Source organism: Vanessa cardui, chromosome 23, assembly GCF_905220365.1.
Source record: "Vanessa cardui chromosome 23, ilVanCard2.1, whole genome shotgun sequence".
Classification (NCBI taxonomy): domain Eukaryota; kingdom Metazoa; phylum Arthropoda; class Insecta; order Lepidoptera; family Nymphalidae; genus Vanessa; species Vanessa cardui.
In genome coordinates this window covers 4477700-4504570 of record NC_061145.1, presented here as the reverse complement: position 1 = coordinate 4504570, position 26871 = coordinate 4477700, and the positions used below count along the sequence as shown (strand labels likewise).

The window sequence follows — 26871 nt, the reverse complement described above, 5'->3', positions numbered from 1 at the left end:
AAATACACGATTTGTAGATTGAAGGAAATGTGTAGTGAATATTCAAAGTAACACGTACAACGTACTTATCGAATGACAAAATACAATACAAAATCTGAATAGAAAATATAGCAAACCTAAGTAGAACCAACGAAAGATAAATTAAATTAAAAATAAACGGGTTTGATATTTTGTTGTTTTACGAATAGTTTTGACCCGCAGCTTTTGCGTATTAAAGGATCGAATGTTTTGGTTTCAAAAGCCTATTTCCTTCCTAGGAGTTCAAGCTTGATCAACACCAAATTTCATCAAAATCGATTCAGTGATTTAACTTTGAAAACGTAACAAACAGAAAGACTTACTTAACATTATATTATTAGTATAAGTTGTTTACAATTTTGTACATGATAAAGACAATAGGATATATCCAGTGGATTCAATCACAGGTGTTTTTATGAATTAATACTACATAAAAGTAAAAATTACAATACAAAAAAGTATTAACGTATTTTAACATCAAAGATTAATTAAGGGCATACATAGCGATGTCAATACCAATGTTAAGTACCAATTATTATTCGCAATGCGATTCGCTTTCTAGTTTCGAATAACATACGATTTGTAATTTCGGGGCGAAAATCTACGCAATACAAAATTGCGGTCGAAAACTTAATTCAAATAGGTAAAACGCTTGCTTTCTACTGTTTTTGCTTGTTACTTGTTACCAATTGATATAGGAAATTTCCTAACAGTGCTGACATTGAATGATAAATTAATTGCGTTTTATGTATAATAAACACATTATGTTAATGATTGAGAAGGCTCGAAAGTGAAGCGAAAGTATTCCAGCGAAAGTGTTAGGGATTCATTTTGTAATATTATAGTAGTGTGGAATGACCTTTATGTAAGGTTTGTGAGTATTGAGTGTCGAATCGTTTAATGTGTCATTGATATTCTGTGCAGCGTAAGGAGGTCTCATATGTTTCATAGTTTTTTTTTTATTTTTTATTAATGTGGACTAAAACTCCAACACTGTAGGTTATAGCTAATATTTTATAAAAAAAATATTTTATTTAATTTCTCCGTAGAATTTGCATAGCCATTTTTTTTAAGTATTCTTGATTCTTGGAAACACTTCTGATACGTAATGTTATACTAGAATACTTCACACAAGTCTTAACTGAATAACATAGACGACAATACGAAGAAAAACAGCCATTAAGTTTTTTAGACTAGCAATAACAGGATGCGTTGTGCTGCATTTGTATATAAACCAATTGGAACGAAGAACGGGATATGTATGCGCTGTAACAACGAATAAGAATCGTGACAATTTAAAAATATTTAAGCAGTGACCTGTCTAACGGTTCTTAACTCTATCTTAATATGTTAACCAACATCACAATAACATAAAATTATTTATCAATAAAAATGAAAGTAGTCCATCACGTTTTAGGGAAAATTCCTAACGCTCAGAATAATTTTGTATTTATACCAAGATCAGGCGTTTTGATGACGTCAGTGAACCTGACCGGTTTCATTTAAATTATGCAGACGAGTAAAAGCGACCTACTGTTCCACTATAGGTATTTATACCTTAAAATTGTTTTTAAAACATACTACATGTACCTCCTACGTGGATTACTCGTTATAGTACTCTTGTAAAGTAGCTAAAAGAATCTCGGTACGGTAAATATGGATATTAATGATTATTGAAAGAATTTATATTTAAAGACAGCCCATAAATAAGTACAGACTATATAAACAAAAACGGTGAGTTTCGTTATTATAGTAAATATATCTATTTTGCTATATAATTATTATAAAATATTTTAGAACAAAATTCGATCAATATATATTTTTTTATTATGTTATAGGAGGCAAACGAGCTGGAGGCCCATGGACATCTGCAACATCCGGGGGCTTGCAGGTGCGTTGCTGGCCTTTCGAAATATCTGGGTAGGTACCCAACGGACTTACTCATAGCCCTCACAGTCAACATACAATTCAAGTTTATATGCAACTAAAATTGTAAAAGATATTCTACCACCAATCAGTACTCATTAGTGCTGTGTTCCTGTCTAAAGGGTGAATGTCCCAGTTTAATTGCAGGCATATATACATAGCATCTTAGTTCCCAAGGTCGGTAATGCATTGGCAAATTATGGAATGTTTAGCATTTCACTCTCTGTCGGGTGACCATTTGAGATCTGGTGGCTCATTTTCTCGTCTACCTATATCATAAAAAAATAGGTTCATTATTAAAAAAAAATCAATTTATACTACCTAAAAAAAACTATCTATTATAATCAAAGCGGAAAGTGTTAAAAATGAAAACAAGAAACAAAATGAATCAAATACTTTTTTTTATATTTTAACACGTAATTAGTGTCATGTTCTCTGTAGAGATTTGTTTAATAGGACCACAGTAGTTTCATGGTTTGTTGGTATTGAAATTAGTCACGGTAGGAATTTTGGAGACTTGTCAGCAAAATAATGAGCTTAATCCATAGACTTAAAAAATATAGAATAGACGTATTATTAAATAAAATTTACGCTCGTTAAGCTGATCAAAAATCGTAGCTGTGTCGCGTCTGTTAATTCTGTTGCATGACACAAGTAATAACAATTTATTGTTAACAGTACTGCATATTTATTTTCTATGAGAGTATACACAGATTTTCCTGTTCATTCTTCCTGATTGTATATCCCGAATAGTTGCCAGCATACACATTAGGATCTCTAAATGCACAGACAAAATAAGAATACTTCACTACACTCAACAAAAAAAAGGTAATTAAAAAAAGGTTTTACATAAAAATAACTGTACAGTACAATTTATGATTGTTTGAAAAAATGTTTCATTGTAAAATTAATTGCATGTTTGCAACAATGAATGTTATATAAATTCGCACGTGAAACTGAACGCATCAACAATAAAACACAAAATGGTTTAATTAAAACATTACTTAAAGAAAGTTTAGTTCAAACACGAATACATTATGTAAAGATCTCTGTTATTGTAAATAACCGTTACACTTAATAAATGTATATTTAATAAATCATAATATATAATAAATTATACCGACTTGAAAATTAAAAACAGCTATTGAGCTAAATAATTAATAAATAAAAATTTTAACAAAAAGAAAAACCGACTTCAAACAAAACACTATTTTAAAACAAATGAATATGCACGAAAAAGTAATAAAAATAATTGCGTATTCAACATATTTTTTAGAGTCTTCCTAAGTTAAATGGAATGAAAAATATTACTCTACTTAAAAGTCGATTAACGATTATAACATGTAGTTATAATTATTGTTATATTTGGAGTCGGTGTCAGCCAATAAAACCCGACAGTATAACTATCAAAAAAGCACTACCTTTCAAACAAAAAAAAATTATCAAAATCGGTCCACCCAGTGAAAAGTTATGAGGTAACAAACATAAAAAAAAAAAATACAGACAAATTGATAACCTCCTCCTTTTGGAAGTCGGTTGACAAATATCTATGAAACTATTAGAACGATTTTAATGAAAACTTACACTGTTCTCTAAGTTGAAGTGTATCTAACTTAGATTAAAAATCATCATCTCAATACGAATTTTAGTTTTCGAGAAATCCGTGGATAAACATACACTTACGAAATTAAGCACACGAGCACTAGGTGACCTAAACGGATCATCAAACTCATATATTTAACATATCGAACTGATAACCTCATTTTTTTAGAAGTCGGTTAAAAACAATCTTCTATATCATCCCTGTACTGTATTGTTATCAGAAACGTTTTAAGGAAATTTAAACTCCTTTGGTTGGGTTGGAAGTGTCTTCAAAAATCCATAGAAGTATTTAATCCATTCTAACATATAAAGTGCAGTGATAGATAATATCTATATTCATATAATACATGCAAAAATAAGTCTGTTTGTCTGAAACCACTTAAAATACTAATATGAAAAATTTTAACCGCCTACTTTTTTTATATAATCCCTGACGACCAGTTACTAGTGAGTAAAGCCGCGGGCGAAAGCTAGTTTGTTATAAAAATTATAGCGCTAAAGCGTTTCCACACGAAGCAATCAAGCGTGAGCGTCTGTGTAATTAAGGCGATTGATAAATACTGTTATAATTATTGTTCCAAGCAGTTTTGGTAATTACATTTATGATAAATATGTCGCTTATTTAAATTTTCTAGTACTAGAGATCATTTACATGATTTCCGTTATTTATGATGTATTTATAATATAAACTTTTTTGAACAACGTGTTCTATTTTCAAATAATTGTAATACATATTATTTTGCTCATAATCACGTCATTAATACAAAAACTGTTAACAATCATATTTATGACCATACTTAGCACACGAAAGCAAATTATAGTATATAAATGATTTGAGATACACATCTATGAGAGTGAATGTAATGTTGATATGAAGCAAATTTAAATCACGCCATAAATACATTGTTTATATATAAATCTTCAGATATCTGTTTAACCGCCATCTTTGTTTACATAGCATCAATAATTTTTTTTTTATTTCGCGAATTGAAAACTAATAATTTTTTATGAATGTATACGTAAATGACAGCTAAAAAAATCCTGGTAACAATGATTATTATTCAAAAAAAGAATCTTTTAAGATTTACATAATCATATAACTTTAAGAATACAAATATTCGTCGAAGTAAAAATAATATAATTAAAAAAAAAATTATTACATTTCAAAAAAAGAACGACAAACTATTAGCAGCTATAACTTTTATTATCTGTAAATAGAAAAGTGACAGCGACAGCGCCATCTTTGTTTCATGGAAATTCCCGTTTAATCAGAAGTTTTTCCTTACAGTTAAAGACATCTACATCGCGTGTTGTTAACAGCTATGAGTGTTCGTAATATGAGCGGCCATATGAATCGAAGTTAATAACACTCGTTCAGTTAAATTATAGTTCGAAGTGGAAGTGAAAGTGCTTCGGTTCGATCTTGCACGATTGTAAAATGAAAATAAAAGTGTAGTTTTAGACATCGGACTCCTGAGCGGCGATTTCGTCATACTTTCTGCTAACTTATTTTATTGGACTACAGATTATATAAAACGCTCAAATCCTCAAATATAATATAATTATTATCGGTTAACCAGCTTACGCTTCATATTATAGAACTATATGTCCCTATGTATGCTTAGATTTTTAAAATTACGCAAAGGATTATGATGCGGTTTCTTTTAAAGGATAGAGCGATTCGAGAGGAAGGTTCTTATATATAGTACACAGATAATATAGAAAAGAAACACTGATTTTTCTAATGTAATATCGTAAATAAACATCACAGTATTAGTATTTCACCAGTGCGAAACCGGGGCGCGTCGCTAGACATCCTATAAAACAAAGTTCTCCTTCCACATCTGTGTATGTGAACGCGACATAATCAAAAAACATCTAACGGATTTTAGTACGGTTTTCAACAGTGCACTGAGTTATTACCGGTGTATAGAGTAGCTGATATTTATTAATATTATAAATGAGACATTTAACTTCAAATATCTTACGTAAATAGTAATGAATAAAACAAAATTTATTTCACAACGCTGTTATGGGATATAATTTATGAATTATAATGAGTTTAAGTTATATTTATACGTGGAAGTGTTAACAGATTTGAATAATTTGTGTATCAATAAATATAATTAAATATATTTTTTGCTGTTTCGTTAAAAATAGTAATAACTTATTATTTTATAATTAAGCCATTATTAACGTCTGCTAAACTCGAATGTTTCCTTATTTTAACTGACTTATTTACAATGTTTTTCCGGTTGTTTGGCGGGAATTTTAAGCAAAATGTAAACAATTAACTAGTCTAAAACCTTACCAAATTTTTAACTTCGCCTAATTGCAAAAAAATAGTTTTTTTTTTGTTTTATTATATGCGAGTATAAAAAAAGAATTTCTTATATATAATATATAAGAAATTATATAAGAAATTCTTTTTTATACTCGCATTATTTATAGCAAACTTCAGTATATCTTATGTCTACTACAAATTACCAAACACATCTATAACCTGAAAATTTAAATAATGTACTCCCGTTTACGCTGACAGTATATGGTAACCAATACAACTTTGTGGTTGAAATTTTGTATGGAGATGAGTCTAAAAAGGTTCTGACAAATATGTCAATAGAACAGCGATGCATTATGTTATCTGTGGTTGACTACCACAGATAATATTATGTAGTAAAATATGAAAGTATGACACACAAATACATCTCAACTGACATATGAATAGACACATATTAATATTAATATTGACGTAAAACAAGTAACTAATTAACATAGAAAATTTAAAATCGTTTTCTAAAAACAATATTGCATTCATAACATTCTTGTTTTCTGAACGACATATATTTTCTTATTTACATATATCGCACGCTAAATGTTGGAAAAGAGTACTTAGTTTATTGCCGGTTCTTCTCGGTAGAATCTACTTTCCGAACCAGTAGATATAGTTGTTAAATAAAGATTAAAAAAGTATGTACTTGACTATTTGAAAAGACTTTATTTTGATTTGATTGCTCGTAGCTAACAGCTTTTGTATGCTAAAAAAAGTATTTCTACGGCAAAACTCCTATCAGATGTGTTATTACATGTTAATATTTAAAAACCTATCTGGAAATTTAATAAAAAGTTTGTATATGATTATCGAATTTATAAACTTGAATAAGCAACTTGTCTTGCTTTATAGTTCGAGTTTTTTATCATAGTTTTAGGTCAACTTTCTATGCCAAGGTCGAAAAAATAACTGTTATATTTTAATATGTTTATTCTAATTTATTATTAAATACTCAATTAGTCACACGTTGATTCATTTTTTGTAGTATTTAATGCAATAACACTAAATTTAACTTAGTGTTATTAAATCTGTTTCTATAATAAAATTTCGCAAACATTTTTAACTTTGCAGTTTCGTAAATTCAAATCGTTTATAAAAAAATACATTGTTAAAAAAGGCATATTATTCGATACAAGATTTTATAGATGATAAAAAAGCGTGGAGTTACCTGTTGACTTCCAAGCAGGATATATTAATTTAAATAATTGTATTTAACTAACTTGACTTTGTATTTTTTAAATGTAAATAACTTTCCGAACCGGCGGTAGCTTCATTTAATTGTAAAATGACGATTCAAAAGTGTTATCAATATTTTTCTACTTAGTTTCGTTGTATTCTAATTAATCATTATGAAGTTCTTTTCTTTACTTTCTGTTGTTCTGAGATTTTCTTTTAGACAAAACTAATTTCTCAATTCTCGCTATTGTTTACGTTTTTAAATACAATGGCTGTGAAGGCGGAAATGCGCTATTGATTTGACGAAGAATCTTTGTTTAACTTTCTTGATCATTATTGATATTTTCATTTATAGCAAAAACTGACGCCATTAATCAACCGCCAGTCGTTAATCAAATGAGATGTCATTTAATTATATATTTTTTTTATTAAGTTAATATTTTTTATTGATTTGACGACCTTCGTAATCGAGTGGTGTGTACACTGGTTTTCATGGGCACACCACTCAGAGGTCCCAGTTTCGATTCCCGGCCGAGTCGATATAGATTATCATTAGTTTTCTATGTTGTCTTGGGTCTGGGTGTTTGTAGTACCGTCGTTACTTCTTATTTTCCATAACACAAGTGCTTTAGCCACTTACGTTGGGATCAGAGTAATGTATGTGATGTTGTCTCATATTTATTTTATATATTAGAGACTTGCAATCCCGAGTAATAGGCTTTAAAATTTGAAGTACACTAAAAATCTTGTGGTTCCCTACACCGGTTAACAAATATCTATAAAATACAGTAGTGTTTTGTTTTTGTTTCATCATCATCATCAGCCTGTTTTTGTCCACTGCTGGACATAGGCCTCTTCAAGTGCACGCCACCGAGGTCTTTCTTCGGCTACTCGCATCTCTCCGAGTTTTTTTTGTGTACACTTACATACTATCATTCTGCACAGTTCACTGCCTTCCTTGATGTCGCTTGACAGAAATTAAGACATCATCTTTAATCTATATAAAAGCAAACCCTGTGAAACAATGCTACTGGAGTATTGTTTTATATATTTAATGTGTACATATATGTCGGTTTCATAGGTTGACTAGCAAGTGAGATACCCAATGCCCTTAAACGTGGTACTGTTAAAAAACGATAGCCTTCATCATCTTAGGTAGATATTCAATGCGTCACCAATAAAATGAGTACCAAGAAGTAATGCCTCTAGTCCCTGTGGTAACATTGTCGGTTCCCCTTCAAACCTTAACTCAACAATGCTAAATATTGATGTTATTTAATCCACACACTCATCCTAGATACCACCGAATATTTCAGGGCACTGTCACGGTACCATGTGACAGCGATCCTGTGGTGCCCGCCGAAAAGACGGAGATGGTACCGCTGGTATTTAGTGGATATTCCGGTGTATATACTTTCCTTTAGGATACAAGCGTGTCTCACGTAACCCCTCCCCCCACTTCATACGGGGGAAACGCGTTACGCGTTTTTTCACAAAAAAAAGATACCACCGGATTTATTCGGATAGCGTTCAGGATATTCTTATCAACGAGATGAGGTTCAATTCTATCTGTAACTCTATACTCAGATTATATTTGTTTATGACGAATGAAAGAATTCTTGACCTTATTCTTTTAACGAAAATGGTATTCCACTATGAATGTCAAAAGCGTCCGGTTTGGGTGAAAGTTTGATTCACGCCCTTTTCACGTTATGTGATGTCGTATCAGTATATGACGTATAATATGACATTTCCCATTCATATTTGATGTTCTGAAGAAAAATAATATTGATTAGAAGTTTTAATATCTAATAATTATTGTATTTTATTTGTAAATGTGTAGTATAGGTTTTCCGTCTTTTCAAGTTACTTTTATGTGTTTTACAACCAATTTTAGTTCGTTATTTGAATTTTTTGTCAACGTTAGAACAAAGTCCAATCCAGCATTAACTTGCGCATTTATAATACTGTGTTAGGGTTTAATTGTATTTAAAGCTTCATCAAAAGTATAACACCTCGCCTCGTGCCTCCACTGGTGACAAGCAGGTTCGTTTGCCCAGAGGATCGGAATTGCAATTCAACGGGGAAATGCTGCTAGCATTCTTGCCACCATTCCACGCGGTTAAAATTTATACAGTAACTAGTTTTAGTTTATATTTGTATATTATTAAGCATTTAATTTTATTAATTATTATGTTAATAAAAAGTATTCGTTTGATGAAAGAGTGCTCTCATTTGTGTTTCGAATATAAACATAAATATAATATATAGTTAAAGTTTAATTGTATATCACATATAACGTTCAACGTCATAAAATAGTATATAATATATTGACGACATCCGTGGACGAGTGGTGTGTAACCCGGTTTTCATGGGTATACCACTCCGAGGTACCGGGTTCGATTCCTGGCCGAGTTGATGTTGAAATAGTCCATTACTTTTCTGTGTCGTCTTGGGTCTGGGTGTTTGTGGTCCCGTAGTTACTTCTGATTTTCCATAACACAATTGTTTTAGCTAACATGTCCATGCCATGGATAACATGTCTAATAAAATCAGAACTAAATATTACGCTTTTACGCCTAAATAACTCAGAACTACAAAAATAAATTTATATAAACGACTCACACTTCAAAACCATTTCACACACATATTGAAAATTTAGCAATGCAAAGAAATTTTCTAATCGTACACACAGTAAATTAAGCGCAATGCTGCTTAAACGGTTCGGCCCGCGACCTTGTACGCCGTATTAACAAAAAAAATATATATTGCCTAAGTTGCTCCTGACTATATCATTTATCTGCCAATTAAAAGTCCCGTCAACATCGGTCCAGCCGTTTCAGAGATTAGCCGGAACAATCCGACAGACATACAGAAAAAAAATTGTAAAAAATGTTATTTTAGTATCTGTGCCGTGTGTCCATACATATGCATTGAGTAAAAAAGGGGTGTTTTAATATTACGAAAAGACACTCTAATTTTATTATATGTATAGATAGAACTAAATACTCGCGCCTGTATCCGCTTGTAGTTCTAGGTGTTAGATTTTATATATTTTTCCCTTTATCCTTTGATAAGTCGTGTCTGGCAATAAAAAAGTTCCTTGCTTACCTTTCTCTTACCCTTATATATACAAAAATTCAAGATAATATAACAAACAAATAAATAAACTCCTTATAGTTATTAACAAAAGAATTAATATAATTAAATGCTTAAATATATAAAAATATAAACTAAAGGTTAGTGATAGATAGATAACCGAGAAAGTAAATTATTCGAACTATTAAGTTCGAATAATTTACTCTTTTAGTTATTACTTTCAACCAGCGACCTCGCACACGTACCTACGTCTATGTATATGTACATATGTACCTACATATGCACATATACATCACGGATTTCTGTATTCAAAATTAACTTTATTCAAGCACTTTTGTATCCATCATTTAACAACCATTTTAGCTATTGAAGCTACCACAGATACAAAAGTAGATTCTATAGAGAAGAACCGGCAAGAAACTCAGTCGTTACTAAATATAATTCCGCCATACAATAAACATTACTTAATTTACATAACCTAAACTTGCCTCGTCGTTAATTTAAAACAGATTTAAGAAATACAATAACATTTATGGTACTCAATGGCAAAATTACAATTTTATGGTTTAATGTACAATAAAATTGCACACAAAGACTTTATCATTAATAGCGATCTCTAAAACAACGTCGGACGTATAAAGATTGACTTACAAAATCAAAAAACACATGTTAACAATTTTACGGATTAATAGAAAATAAAAGCGCACAGTGCACATTAATAGACAATTACAAGGCCTTTATAATTAAATGGCGGCCCATCCAGGCTTTGGACGGATGGACATAAGATTTTTTTTTTAATTTTTACCTTGTATTTACATTTATTTTCAACCGACTTCCAAAAGGAGGAGGTTATCAATTCGTCTGTATTTTTTTTTTTTTTTTTTTTTTTTTATGTTTGTTACCTCATAACTTTTCACTGGGTGGACCGATTTTGATAATTTTTTTTTTGTTTGAAAGGTAGTGCTTCCCGTGGGGTCCCATTTTTTTATTTTTTTTCCGATGATGGTATCCATGTGAAAACGACATAAGTCTTAAATTTGCATTATGTATATGCGCGAAAAATAGGTGAATAACTGAAAATCACCTCAACCAATTTTGATAATTCTTTTTTTATTATAAAATATATACTTCAAGCGTAATTTGGTGAAAGTTTGGTAAGGTTCTGAGCACAGGATCCATGACAAAGTAACGGAACGGAAGGGAACGGAACAATTCTGAGGAGCACGTTAGCGATACTCGGTCGAATCTTTTTTTTATAAGTTATTTGGATATTTGATGCACCTTCCGTAATGTGGTTATGTTTATGTAATTATCATAGTCGAATATTATAATCAACTAGCAACCCACCCCGGCTTCGCACGGGTGCAATACTGATACTAAATATACTACAGAATTTGTTTATATACGACATCACATTGCAAACTTCTAAAATTATCAGTGTTTCTTTACTATATTGTTCATGTATTATATACACAAACCTTCCCCTTGAATCACACTATCTTTTAAAAAAAACCGCATCAAAATCCGTTGCGTAGATTTAAAGATATAGGGACAGAGAAAGCGACTTTGTTTTATACTATGTAGTAATGGAACTCCTATACGGCTCGCAGTTAGGGTGCGATATGGGGCACAATTTCTTACTATCTTTAATCAAATTTTGTGTATGTGATGTGATGTCATATGATGTACGAAATATAGTTGGTCTTTTTCAAAGTTTTTTTGCTGAGTTCGATTACAGCTCTTTCGAGGGATCCTTGTAGTTTACGCCACGTGACGTATTAAATCCGCATTTTCGAAAGTCTATTTTTGCTTAATCGCAAGTTTCCTTTGAAATTGTCCTCGAAGTAGTTTCTGACTCATATAAACGGAACGCTTAATCTATCCATATTAAAAAAAATAGTTAGTCAACATCAGCTTCACTTAAAATCAAAAAATAAATAAAATTTTAACAAAAAGAAAAACCGACTTCTAACAAAACACTATTTTAAAATAAATGAATATGCACGAAAAAGTAATAAAAATAATTGCGTATTCAACATATTTTTTAGAGTCTTCCTAAGTTAAATGAAATGAAAAATATTAGACTACTTAAAAGCCGATTAACGATTATATCATGTAGTTATAATTATTGTTATATTTGGAGTCGGTGTCAGCCAATAAAACCCTACAGTATATCTATCAAAAAACAATACGAGAATACTTTAACAAATATGTTTTTTACAAATTACCTTTTACACAATAATATACTGGATCAATCAAGGGGCTCGTATCGCTTCTTTCTTTTGATTGTTGGGGCAAGGGCACCGTGGCTGACACCGGCTCCAAATATACCAATAACTATAACTACATGATATAATCGTTAATCGGCTTTTAAGTAGTCTAATATTTTTCATTTCATTTAACTTAGGAAGACTCTAAAAAATATGTTGAATACGCAATTATTTTTATTACTTTTTCGTGCATATTCATTTATTTTAAAATAGTGTTTTGTTAGAAGTCGGTTTTTCTTTTTGTTAAAATTTTATTTATGTTATTTTCCGATGTGTATAACAATTATCGTTCTATTTCAAGTTATTTACACAAAAACCTTAATAAATTATATATCTCTATCTATTAGTGAAAACCGCATGAAAATCCGTTCAGTAGTTTTAGAGTTTATCGCGAACAGACAGACAGACGCGGCGGGGGACATTGCTTTACAATATGTAGTGATAATGATCTCTAAATCAACCTCGGTCATATAAAGATTACAGAATCAAAAGCCACGTGTTAATTTCAATACTAGCGGTAATCGTATCAATTTACCAGTTGTCCAGGTATGTTAGATCTGAGGTTCAATAGTTAGAAGAGCCACCGCAATACTAAGGACTCGTATAATTAGAAACACCACAGACCAAGTTATCTCGGTTACGGCTAACGCACTATTGAAACCGTATAACAAATTGGTTTCAAAATGACAGTCTTTAAGGTATATCTATATTTTATTAATATTATAAATGTGAAAGTAACTCTGTCTGTCTGTCTGTCTGTCACGACCAAACCGCTGAACCGAATTTGATGAAATTTGGTATGAAGCAAACTTTAACTCCAAGAAAGGACATGGGCTACTTTTTTATCTGACACGTGACAACCGACATCCTAAAACGCGAGCGAAGCCGCGGGCGACTACTAGTTAAAAATGTAATTCATATTGTTTAACTAGTTTTAAGTAATAATTTAGAACGTTTTAATTTGTGATTGGTGTTTAACAGTGAACTGTCTTTTTCTGTCGAATGTCTAATTGACTGTGTTGGAAAGAGACAAAACATTTTAAGCACCTATTAACAAAGTAAAGATGTAAACATTTGATAAGTTTCGTATTTTTGTCTAATGTATTACTTATTTTAAAAAATATATTTTTGAATTTCGAAGCCGTTCTCTGAAATATGAAAAAATAAAGAAAGAAATGTAAGTATTTAAGTGAAATAATGTTGTATCATCAATAAAGACATATTCATCCAGTGTCAAGTGCACAATATGTATGTATGTGCTATTATTACAACATGAAACATGTAAATTTAAATTTGTTTATTTTTCTTTCTCAGATTGGAATAAGTTGTACAGGCATTCCTCTAATAATTAAATTACTCATACATACATGTATGTATGTTAATGAAATACAATTAATTTATTATAATTATAAACCATCCGCCGCGGGTACATTAAGGTTGAAGATGAAAGAAAAAGAAAAAAGCCTTTTTTTTCTCGGCGTTTCTCTACTTTAGTATATGCATGTATTATACATATAAACCTTACTATGTAATTAATTTGTTTATTTATGAAATCCGGATTCAAATACGTTGCGTAGTGTAATAGGACCAGGCATACAAACGGAAAGCTAATTTGTTTTATACTATGTGGAGATACAGATAATATACATACTAACCGAATATCATCGCATCGCAGCATCTTCAAATTTTTATATAAAATGTTTAGCTGCCTTTTATAATTAAATTTATGAACTAATTTTAAATAATTTAACAGCAGAGATCATATCAGATCTGTTCAATTAGACCTTTATTAAAGTAACAGCAAGTATCTGTTCCATTGTATCGAATACTATTTTGAAGATAGGTTTTGGAACTTATCCAAAATAAATTGGATATAGGAGAATAGGTGGATAAGTTATTTTTCATTTGAAGGTTTCCTCGTCAAGCTTACCTCGTGCTAAGCGATTAAGAAAAATAAACGTTAAGAATCCATGATGCGCCATTACAGAAAATACATACGCAATGGGCTTTTTATTCGTCCGTAATCAACGCTTAAGATTCACTTGCTTTTTTATATAAAACGCGCCAAATGGACAAATGAGCCGCATGATAGTAAGTGGTCACCATTGCTCATAGACTAACTCTCTTGGAAATATTAACTATACCTTACGTCACACCAATACACTACCGACCTCGTGAGTTAAAATTTGATGTACCATTTGCATGCAGTTACACTGGCTCATTTAACCTTCACTACAAAATATTACAACAATATTAAGTATTACAGTTTGCTGGTAGAAAATCTGGATGTATAAAATACTGGGATTTATTATATCCAATTTTTCGTAATATAGCATTAGTAGTAGTTAGTTTAATTACATAAGTAATACTTGAACTTTAATAACATTCCGAAATAACCTTAATATTTATTATTATTAATATTTGTACCAATTATTACAGCTTGGTCGACTTAATAATGAAATAGAATAGAGAAAATTCGGCACTTCCGCGATCGGGAATGCTTTCTATTTGAATACGGCTGTGATTTCGAATGTGTTCGATCGATTGCTTTAAAATCACTTCGAAAGCAATGAAAGATTCTATAAAATGATAATTCGTTGCCCAATTTTTTTAAGAGTTCTATGCTTTTGAGTAACTAATGTCAGCTTTGCATCATCGATAACCTTATTAAGATCTTGATGCTGATAATGAGGTCACATCAAAATTACCGTAATCTAAAATCCTACAACAAAACTCCTTGGATAAATGATTAATGATAAAAAAGCACCGGCCTTATATTAACTGACTTGAGTTATATAGTTTTTGATAGATTCAAACAAACGAACAACAGTTGAAAAATCTTCTGGACACAAAAGTCTCAAAACAGCCTCGAAATATACTTCTGGGCTAAGACTTCCATTTGAGGAAAAGTTCGTATTTTAATGAATACACATGGGCAGAATCTTTGTTGAAATTTGCCTATATCTTAGGCCATTTATATTCTCGACAAAAATTCTGTACAGAAGTACAGGATAAAATAATTCTTAAATAAACAAAGTCTTCTAGAACTTGCTCTGGTCAGAAGTTGTCGAGGCAATAGAAGTCCCGGTAGCTATATAATACCCATCACTACCTTAATAACAATAGCTAAAGATAACCTATTAGTATACTTATTTCCGGTTTGAAGGGTGAGCGATATGTAACAGACTCAAGGGACGTAACTTGTAAGATCCCAAGGTGAGTCACTGGTAACTTTCTAACAGGTGGCCTAGTACATACTTTTGAAAACAAAAAAACTTAATACTGACAATCTTTTTAACGTGAAAAATGATATCCGTCAGTTATTTGATTTACTAGCCAATTTAGCCATTATGACCTACGGTAAATTGTTTGGCTCATTAGTGGAATATTGCCAATGAGTTTGTAGAACGACATCACTATATCAGCTTTTGATTTGCATACTAGGTTTGTTTTGGTATCTATGACCGTGTCGAAAATAATAGAGACCAACCGTTGGCTACTAAATACACTCACACCAGTAAAGCACACACACATACACACACACTTATATAATAAAATTAGCTCGTTGTTTTGGTTGATAATCTAGGATACTATGTAGTATGTGCAAGTGATCATGTGTTGTTCCTGAAATGTTTAGCTTATGCTGGTTTTAGAATTTAGTCTGTAACCCATCCAGGAGTCTCACATAACCCCCAGCACGGCTTGGTACTGTTACACTATAGTTAGGGTTGTCAACTATTATTAAAAAAAAAAAATTAGGCTTATTACACACAATTGGTTTTTAGCGATTATTTAAATAAAATATAGGTACGAATAAGTAATTTGACATTTCTATTGTTGACAATACTAAGTAGTATGTGATAGTCACAAAATATGTCAGCTACGCGAACTCAACAATGTCATTATCTTAGAAAATCTTATTCGCTTCTAAATATTAACAGAGCAGAAACAGTGAACGATATAATATATAAAAAAAACACACTACGTTGTAACGTATCGTTATTTACAAACACTCAACAATGAATTATATTATAAGTTAATTTAAAATAACTTTCACTATCACTGAAAAAAAAAAATTAAAAGCAACCGACTTTCATTTAATAAAAAAAAAATGTATATATAAAGTTACCTCAATCCGGCTCAATCCGGAATAATGTCGCACTGGTCAGTCACAGATAATAAAATCGTTTTCGTATACGGGTCAGTCACAACGCGACATGCACACACGTTCAACGTCGTACCACTAAGCTGTGGCTGCGGACTGTGGAGAGAAGGTACTCTTTCGCGCCTTCGAGATGTAACAGTGAAGGGAAAACGTCGATGAAATTGTCGATAGTTTGTATTTGTTGTATATTCTATTCCAATCATGACAGGAAAAAAAGTCAAATAAACAACGTTTGATGCGATACGATTGGCTGGGAGCTTGATTGATGTATGACATTTACTATGGATTTGCGAATAAAATACAAAAAAACAACAATTACGTTTTGAACTTCGACGACACTTATATCGGTATTTAGGAAGTAAAATTAAAATGCAAATATGTGGTGAAGTGCCATAGTATATAAAACTTGTTATAAAAAATGATATTTTTTTATACATCAAGATATATTAATCATAAACACTTAGTAGTGTAGCCGAGATGGCCCATCGGTTAGAACGCATGCATCTTAATTGATAATTTCGGGTTCCTCCGGGTTCCTCGGGGTCCAAACCTGGGCCAAGGCCTCCCCTCCCATTAGCCTTGGCCCAGCAGTGGGTGATTTACAGGCTGTTACTTACTACTACTACTTAGTAGTGCACAATACAGCTGAGTTTTTAGCAAATAGTTAAGTTAAGTAAGCCAGTTTGAGCCAGGAGTAAATATTTTAATGCCATTTAATTGAAAATAATATGAATTTTTACTATAATGTTAATATGTATGGGAAATGCTGATGAGTGTTCGCTGTTATAAAAAAAAATGTTTATGATTATAATTATTTCACTTATACTTAATTATAATATGAAATAATTTAACAGTCGTGTTTACACGCACGTGGTTACACATAGTTAAATTGTTGAAATTGAAATGTCAAAAGCACCACTGAAGCTTAGAACTTTAATGAACAATCATTTGAGTTGTGAACAATAAATTTGTAAGAATTTAATAAAATTGTAAAAAATATCTAAAAATATCCTTTTATTTACGTATTCATTATTGCCAACACTTAATTAGGTATTAAAAAAATCCTTATAGTGTATAGTTAAAGTAAATTAACATTTTAAAAAGCTTTTTGTGTAACTGTTCCAAGTCTAAATACTTAACAATAACAACAGTTATTAAAAAATATATATCATTCTCTGCCTCTATTATATTCTACTATCGACATGCTACTTAAACATCACTAGCAGCGCGGTTTGCCAAACCGTGTTCAAGAGCAAGGTGAAGATCTGGGTCTTTGACCGCAAATACGGGCCAATATCAACTGTATAGCTAAACGTAGATTTAGTATAACTTGACCACTGAATGGATAAATTAAAAGGGGAGTTTTTATATATAGTTGCACTGTAGGCATAGAGGCGAGTAGCCGTGACCGCTTACAAAAAGAACCTCCAATTGTAATAATTTTTTTATTATAGTATCTTTTTATTTAGGTTTTACTAAAGTTTTCTTGATGTGGAAGGGTATAAAGGTCTACCTTCTCGTTCTTTGTTCATCCTTCGTTCATCCTAGAGGACGACCAAAGAAACGATGGATAGATTGTGTGAAAGAAAATATGGGAAGAAAGAGATGACGTCTGACGGAGAAGTATGGATGGAAAGGACCCCAAATAAAATTGGGATAAGGGCAGGAAGATGATGATGATGATGACGATGATAAAGTTTTCTTGATAAGTATATACCGTCGTACACGGTAAATTGTTACCAATGTACATAGTATTAGAGCTGTCTTTATAAATACAATGTCTTAAGGTAAACATATATAACGAGGAGTTAAGCATCAACTCGTTACCAGACATGATGATATTCGATATATAAGTCTAGTCATTCACGTTCGTAATAATTTTCGATATTCCCTGAAATATCACTCTTTGGCTGTCACTTGTTCTACGTCATAATAGCGTTGCCAGTATGTACGATAAAAAAATAAATAAAACCTAATTAAATTTTTTGATGTTTCGACATATATATTATGAGAAGAAAATTAAAATCACAAAAAGCAACACTGTGACCGGATATATAAGGACGATGGTTGGCGAAAATCGCTCATCCGCTTAGCTGTCAGAATATTTGGCGATTTGCCTGTCATAGAATGAAAATATCTGTTGGCCGCCATTGAAATATTCAAAAAATATCATTTCGTAATTCTGTTTGTAATAATATATATATTTAACAGTCTCACATAAATTCCATTGTAACTTACCATGAAACTCAGAGTGAGTTTTAAACTTAAATACAACAATATTAAAGTATTGCTGTTTGGCGGACAATCCCTAATTAGTGGGTGATACTTACCCAAAGGTTTGCACAAAGCTCTACCAGTAAAAAAGCGTGGAGTTCATACTTGTTGACTTTGAGGTGGGATATATACCATACATATGTGTATAATTATATTTTACTAAAATGACTGTGTTTTTAAGTGTTGAAAGAATAACTACTGATATTTTTACCGATTCTTCTTGGTAGAATCTACAATCCGAACCGGTGATAGCTTCACTACTTGGCTTCATGACTTGAATGAAGTACATTTTTATTTTTTATTTTGAAATACACAAATAACAAGAATCGAAACTAAATACATATTATTTATTTGAAATAATATCACAAATCCTTTATGATTTTATTAAAAATTGAAGACTAATTAAACTCGGTTTATAGTACGGTGTAATTCGCTCCACCCCAACATGTTTAATATTCGCGGGCATTTTTACACAGTAGCAAAAATACTATCCACAAATTATTTTTATTAACGGTGTAATGGAATCCTGTCCTTGACATAGAAAGTAAAAGTTATCACTTTGAAGTTAAACCAAAATTTTTAATTGTGTGCGCGTTTCTTATTATTTGAACTGGCAAAATCATTTTTATTCATTGAAATCGGCTGTCATGGTATGGACATATGCGGAGGAATGAGGACCATGTTGTAAGAAAGGTCTTGAGATAGAACGGGGATGGATATAGAGGTAGAGGACGACCAAATAAACTATGGATGGATTGTGTGAAAGACGATATGGTTAGAAATAATGTTACTTGTGAGATGACGTCCGACAGAGAAGTATGGAAGGAGTAGACATGCTGCGCCGATCCCAAATAAAATTGGGATAAGGGCAGGATGATGACATGTCTACTACTACTTGGTACATCCCTGTGTTAGACAAAAAAGTAGTAAAGTAAAGTAACAGCCTGTAAATTTCCCACTGCTGGGCTAAGGCCACCTCTCCCATTAAGGAGAGGGTTTGGAACATTTATTCCACCACGCTGTTCCAATGCGGGTTGGTGGAATGCACAAGTGGCAGAGTTTCAATGAAATAAGACACATGCAAGTTTCCTTAACCGCTGTGCACGAGATGAATTATAAAAACAAATTAAGCACATAATTATATATAGTGGTGCTTGCCTGGGTTTGAACACGCAATCATCGGTTAAGATACACGCATTCTAACCACTGGACCATCTCAGCTCTATAGTGTGTTAGATATATACCTATGTTTTATACGGAACCTCCTCAAACATAATTCATACAGTAAACAACACTAATAATGCAATGAATTATTTGTTAAAGATGAAATGATCATTACTCTCGGAAGTTGCCAATATTGTCCAGTATACCTTGAATCTTCCACACTTCAATAACATAAAAGTTTGTGGTTCTTTGTACATTGGTGGTTTGTTATAACGAGAAATGCTGTACATTCACTATTGTTTCAATTGAATTATCATTTAAACTCGACGGGTTTCTACAGATTGTTGTACTTAGTTATAAACATATATCAATAAAGAAAATGATATGATATAAATATAATATATATCTTTAGAACTCTTTAGAACTCAGTAATAATGTGGCTTTCTACCAGTGATTATTTTAGAATTATAATGATTAGTTCCAATGATTACCAACCAAGAAAACAAACCGATGTTACGTCTTTAATTATTAATCATTGATGTATCAATTATATCGTAAAATAAAATTTGTATTCGTTTTGGATTTTGTATTCGCTTTTTTGCTGCACAATATTGTTCAACACGCTCCATCTGTTTTGTTTTAATTCGAGATATTAGTGGTTAAAGTGTAACATAAGTACAGGTAGTATACGATAGTATTCCTAATAATATCTTATAGTTATAATGCTTACACAATTTTGTAAGCATTTGCAATGAGTACCTACTACCTACCTAGGTATGTATTTTTTACTTCTACTACTTAAAACTTTTGGTAGTTACCCTTAGTGCAGGTACGGCATATTAGTTCTACCCACTAATTAGATATTCTACCGCCAAACAGTAATATTAAGTATTATCTTAAATTATTATCTGTTCCATTTAAAAGACTAAGTGAGAAGTACAAAGGAATGATAAATGATTAGTATTTTTTACTGCTAATATCTTATGACTATGTCTGTGCCAGTGGCCGGTGGTAACCACTTACCATTACGTGGCTAATAATCATATAAAATATTTATTTACTAAGCCAAACTATTCATAGAAATCTAAAAATAATCCAAAAATGTGACTATTTATATAGAAAATAAAATACTATTCAGTATAAGATTAACGAAAGCTATATAAATTCATTTTATAAGTGTTTCCCGCCACCTTTGAATTCATGAAAATTAAAGTAAACAAAAATCAAACAAAATTGGTCCACCCAATGAAAAGTTATGAGGTAACAAACATAAAAAATACGGTCTGTATTTTATATAAAAAAATATAGTAATTGATAACCTCCTCCTTTTTGAAGTCGGTTGAAAAATATCGAGATTTTTTATAAATGCTCGTTCGTAAATGTCATAAATTAGAATGCATCTAAATAAAAACAGCCTTGGCCAATTGTGATAGGTACCAAAATTAAAAAATAAATAAAACGTCATTCGTTTTTCAAAAAATTTTCATGCCGTGTTAACTGTGATTCGAGGAATTAACCTTTCAATGTTAATTGTACGGCTAATGATAGGAACCAGCCCATTAGCGAAGCGGTTACATTAAAAGGGGCGAAATCTTACACGTCTCTTACATCCTCTATGGTTAAGAAAGGGAGATTTTACTTATAAATTGACAATTTATCATAATCCCTAATTACTATGAAACAAAGTCGCTTACCGCTGTCTGTCCCTATGTATGCTTTAAAATGTCGTAACGGATTTTGATGCGGTTTTTTCTAATAAAGTGATTCGAGACAAGGTTTTTGTGTATAATAATACACTAGCGGCCGCCCGCGGCTTCGCCCGCGTGATTTTCGGTTTTCCAGAGAAAGTGATAATGTGAATACCGCTAGTCTCCCTATCCCTTGTTTCAGAGACATGCTGCCTTAAATCAGATAGACGCTGCGCACGTTCAGTGCTAGTTTCTCGAGCACGGGCCCGCACAGTGTACAATGTACAATGAAAGTTATGCTAGGGGCATTTTGCGTTTTAGTAATTTTATATTATCTCCGAAACTGTGTGACTAATTGATATACTGTAAATGGCAAATCTTATCTGTATGATGTTCTTGTGATACTGAAATAATTTATTGTCATAACAATTAATATATTGTTGTTTAAATAATCAACTAAACGTAAGTATGCCGAAAAAAAATGTTTTTAAAGCAATAAAAGAAGTATAAAAGATAAAATACTTATAAAAGATAGAGATATGGTACCGCGGACTTTTTTGTAGAAATAATTAAGACGAACCAGAGAGCCATACATTATTTTTAATTTTAAGCAACTGTTTAGGCAGCGCACGCAAATAATTCTGTATTATGAGGTATTTTTTTCCGACTTGCTAGACAAAAGTTGTGATAGCTCGGTTATAGAAACAATTTATAGCCTATAGTACTCAGGGATAATATAGCTTTCCGCCAGTTAAAAAAAAATTAGATTTGGATTATGAGTTCCAGAGATTAACCCCTACATACAAATTTACAAACTTACAAATTTTACCTCTTTATAATATTAGTTTAGATGTACTATATGGTAAGGAAACACTGATTGCTTATGCTTAAGGATTTTCTTATATGATGTCATAAATAAACACATTTTTGGGCTTGCGCGAATAATGGCTAAACTCTTTGAGATAAATCATAATAATGTGCACCTTAAAAAGTACAATATTTGGTACCTTATAAAGGTCTTCAAAAAGTTCGCGGTGGTATACGTCGAACTCTTAGGGATATCCCACAAAAACCATTTTATTCTTTACTTTTTATGTCATCAATGGCATTTTTTCGAAGCGATTTTACTCAATACAGCATTATCCAAGTGTGAAATTGAAATTAATATTTTCGAAGATGTTACGGATTTAAAACGCAGGGACATAGCGGCATGAGTATAATGACAAAAATATATAAGTTCTCCTTGGTAAGACGTTAATTTGTCGTGAGATGTTATTTTAACAATAACCTTTGGCTATGAAAATGTTGGAGTGCAATTAAAAAAATAAATTATATTTGCAAAATAAATATTCCGATACCGGGAATCGAACCCGAGCCTCCTGGGTGAGAGCCAGGTATCCTAGCCACTAGACCATATCGGATGATACGAGTGGTACGAAAAAATGATATTTAAATACTCCATTAACATGATTTATAATTTAAGAGAATATAATACATTAAATATTAATATTAAATTAAATGGAAAATAATAAATGAAATGCCTTATGCCATATCAATGTGTAGTGTGTACCTACTATAAATTTATAATGGTCCATATACCCATATGAAGTATATTATAAAAAATATTGTCGTCATATTAGGTTACATAAAAATAAAAAAAAAATAAAAATTCTTTATTTTCTTTAACATTACATTAGGATTTATCGTAATTCTAATAATATAACATTATACATGAAAGTAAATATTATTTGCTTGGCTGAGAGTGACATCTACATATTTCAGTGATAACTACAAGAAATAATGTAAATAGTTGATTATCTGTTGGTCTTTGTATGGGTTTGAAATAGTTTCAAGATTTGTCACGAGATGGCGCTGATCAGAAAAATTACTAATTGGTATTAAAAATATGTATATTAATTCTTATTAGATTTTCTTCGTATTAACGGTTTAAAGTTCATTTTAAAGCTTTAAAATAAAGCCTATATAAATTGAAAAATGTGAAATTGTGTTTGTAAAGCAATATATTTATATATGAATTGAAAGACAAATTAGGTTATGCAGTCTTATATCTATTGTATGTTAGCTTTCGTTTATTACACTATATTTAGTTTTATTTTTATTTTCGAACTGCACCCGACAAAGATAAAACAGACAAGCAGTTTAAAACGAAGAAATTATATAATTTATAGTGTCTTGATAGTGAAATGTAGTTCCTCTAAAAAAGCGTGATGAAATATATTATATGCAACAAAGCTTAGAAGTAAATGCGTTGTTGTTCTCCCGATCCGGTGTTGAGTTATCATAATAAAATTATTATCAGTCGAAATATCCTTGATAAAGTGTTTTAGCTTATTAATTGATATATATTCCTTAAATATCAATTGTTTACTATTTACGTTAATTTTCAAAAGGGTAATGCTGCTAGCATTTTTGCCACCATTCCACGTGGGTAATATTTATCCATAAACTATTTTAATTCATATTTGTACATATTGAAGCATTTAATGTTTTTAATTCCTACGTGAATAAAGATATTTTTTTTTATGGTATAGGTTGGCGGACGAGCATATGGGCCACCTGATGGTAAGTGGTCACCATCACCCACAGACAATGACGCTGTAAGAAATATTAACTATTCCTTACATTGTCAATGTACCACCAGCCTTGGGAACTAAGATGTTATGTCCCTTGTGCCTGTAGTTACACTGGCTCACTCACCCTTCAAACCGGATCACAACAATACTGAGTACTATTATTTGGCGGTAGAATAACTGGTGAGTGGGTGGTACCTACCCAGACTGGCTTGCACAAAATGCTACCACCAAGAAAATTTAAATTAATTGTTTACTATTTAATAAAACATCAAATTATTTCTGACTTACTATTTATTATATTATGATTTATAATAACACGATATATTGGAATAAATAATAACCTAATAAGTACATTAATTACAAATGAGTATCTATCTTAATTACAATAAATAAATAAGTATCTTTTAATAAATTAAAAATAATTCTCAGTGGCGGATTTACAAATCTGCTGCTAGTAGGCTAGCAGGCTATTCGATTTTTGCCGCCCCTACGTTTTTTTGCCACATTTATAATTTGAGTTCTATCGTCCTCATTACATCGGTTTTTTCCCGTTATTAGTGTGATTATAAACTGGGTGATATTTCAGTCAGTTACTAGATTCGTTTTCCAACCCGCTATGTAGTGACGAGTATACGGCTTACGGACGTAATGTGCATACATATAATTATAAGATTTTTTAAAAATTTCTGTAAGATAATAACAAATTTGGGCTAAATTTGCCGCCCCTCTAAATCTTCCGCCATAGGCTCCAGCCTTCTTAGCCTATTGGTAAATACGCCACTGCTAAATCTAATGACACTGCACACACAAAACCTACCACTTGTATTATAAGAATATAAACGATTTAAAGTCTGGAGCGACAATATTCTCCAATACATAAAACTTCATCAAATAATATAGTCATTCCCACGGATTATCGTCAACAGTATCGTTGACATTATCTTTCATTTTATGAAACTTTTTCCTTATCATCCTGCTCTCGATCGGACCTTCAACGATTTCACCTTTATTGAAGTCATCAACAACAATCGGTTTGACTTCAACTTCATTATTCTTCACAAAATGATTCAATTCTTTCGGTGATTTAGTTTTCATTGTATTCCTCATTGGATGGTATATATATTTGACGCCATTGATCACTTTATATTTGGGATGATTTAACTTCTGAGTTCCAATGCCTAGTACTCTTCTAGCCCAATACAAGTAGGCGTTTTGGATAATGTCAATGATACCTCTTTTCTTCCTAGACTTCGGTTTCAATTGTTCCATTTTTAAAACTTCGTCGTTGAGGTTCTTCAGTAATGATATAGGTTTATCGTTTACCTTGTTATTGTATCTGATTATGGGTTTTGCGTACGATACTATAGACTCTCCGTTATTGTTTATAAGTTTTGGATCTTCTATTATTGATCTGCTTTGCCATTGTCCGTTTGCGTCGTATCCGCCTCCGCTGTAGTCTGGTCCACCTGGATGGTTAAATTGTTCGGTTATATTTGCATTGCTGGTAAGTATTGCTGATCATACGGGTATAATAATACCTGCTGGCATCCAGGCGCCGCCACCACCGCCTGCGGCCCATCCCTTTATGAAATTTCGAAATTTATTATCTTCATAACATTTGTGTTTAAATATATCTAATACATTTTGATTATAAAAGAATTAAAAATTGTTACTGAATAATTTTTGACCGCGTCTCATATGTAAATAAAATATTGCAATGACATAATGACAAATTAAATAAATAAAATAAATATTTGTAGTCTCATTAGTTAGTGCAAATGCATTTGTATAAAATTATGTGTGTACCTGGTGCCCAATAAAACAAGTGAGAAGATTTAAAAAAAGTGGTTTTTGTGGTTAATTTATATATAGAGCTATTTGACATTAGAGGGGTGCTATACAACACCGTTGGGGAAAACGTTTTCTAGAGTGGAAAACGCGTCTCGGCAAACGTAGTGTAGGACGTCCTCAGATACGGTGGAGTGACGATATACGCAAGGCGGCAGGCAGGAGCTGGATGCGAGTAGCCGGATAAAGACCACAGTGGCATGCATTTGGAGAGGCCTATGTCCAACAGCGGACAAAAACGGACTGATGATGATGATGATGATGATGAAATTTTGACAATCACGGAAGTTCCAACGTATCTTGGATGTATACAAATCTGAAAATCTTAGCTGAAATATTCCATTGTTTTCTTTATTATGTACAAACATACCACATCACCGCTGCCCCCTGTACCTCCCTTCTTCTCCAATATCTTCATCAGTAGCATCATCTGGAATTAAGAGCGATAAGGTTGATCTCGTGATTCATCAGCAATATTAATTATCCCTAAGCTTTGACTCACCTTCGATATCATGAATGACATCATACTGAACATCATTCCTTTGAAGGACATCATACCCATCATTCCCATCATTGCTGGTACCATCTGTGATATATTTTTTTAACTTTAAATCTTAATGTAATGAAGATAGCGTTGATTTTGAATCATTTACTAATATGTGACTTATGATAAATGGAAAGATCCGAGATAAGTCAATAATATATAATATTATCA

The 26871-nt window shown here is 31.7% G+C and overlaps 1 protein-coding gene and 1 non-coding gene across 2 annotated transcripts in view; both read right to left on the bottom strand.

The window, feature by feature from the left end:
• The window catches only part of LOC124539920, a 44605-nt gene extending 27914 nt beyond the window's left edge, over positions 1-16691 (bottom strand). The window contains exon 1 of the mRNA XM_047117298.1: positions 16553-16691. The gene's annotated coding sequence lies outside the window, so the exon portion shown is untranslated. The remainder of the gene's footprint in view (positions 1-16552) is intronic.
• Positions 16692-23063: 6372 nt separating this feature from the next.
• On the bottom strand, positions 23064-23135 carry Trnae-cuc. Its single transcript has one exon. It is a non-coding gene; the product is annotated as a tRNA-Glu (tRNA).
• Between the last annotated feature and the right edge of the window lie 3736 nt (positions 23136-26871).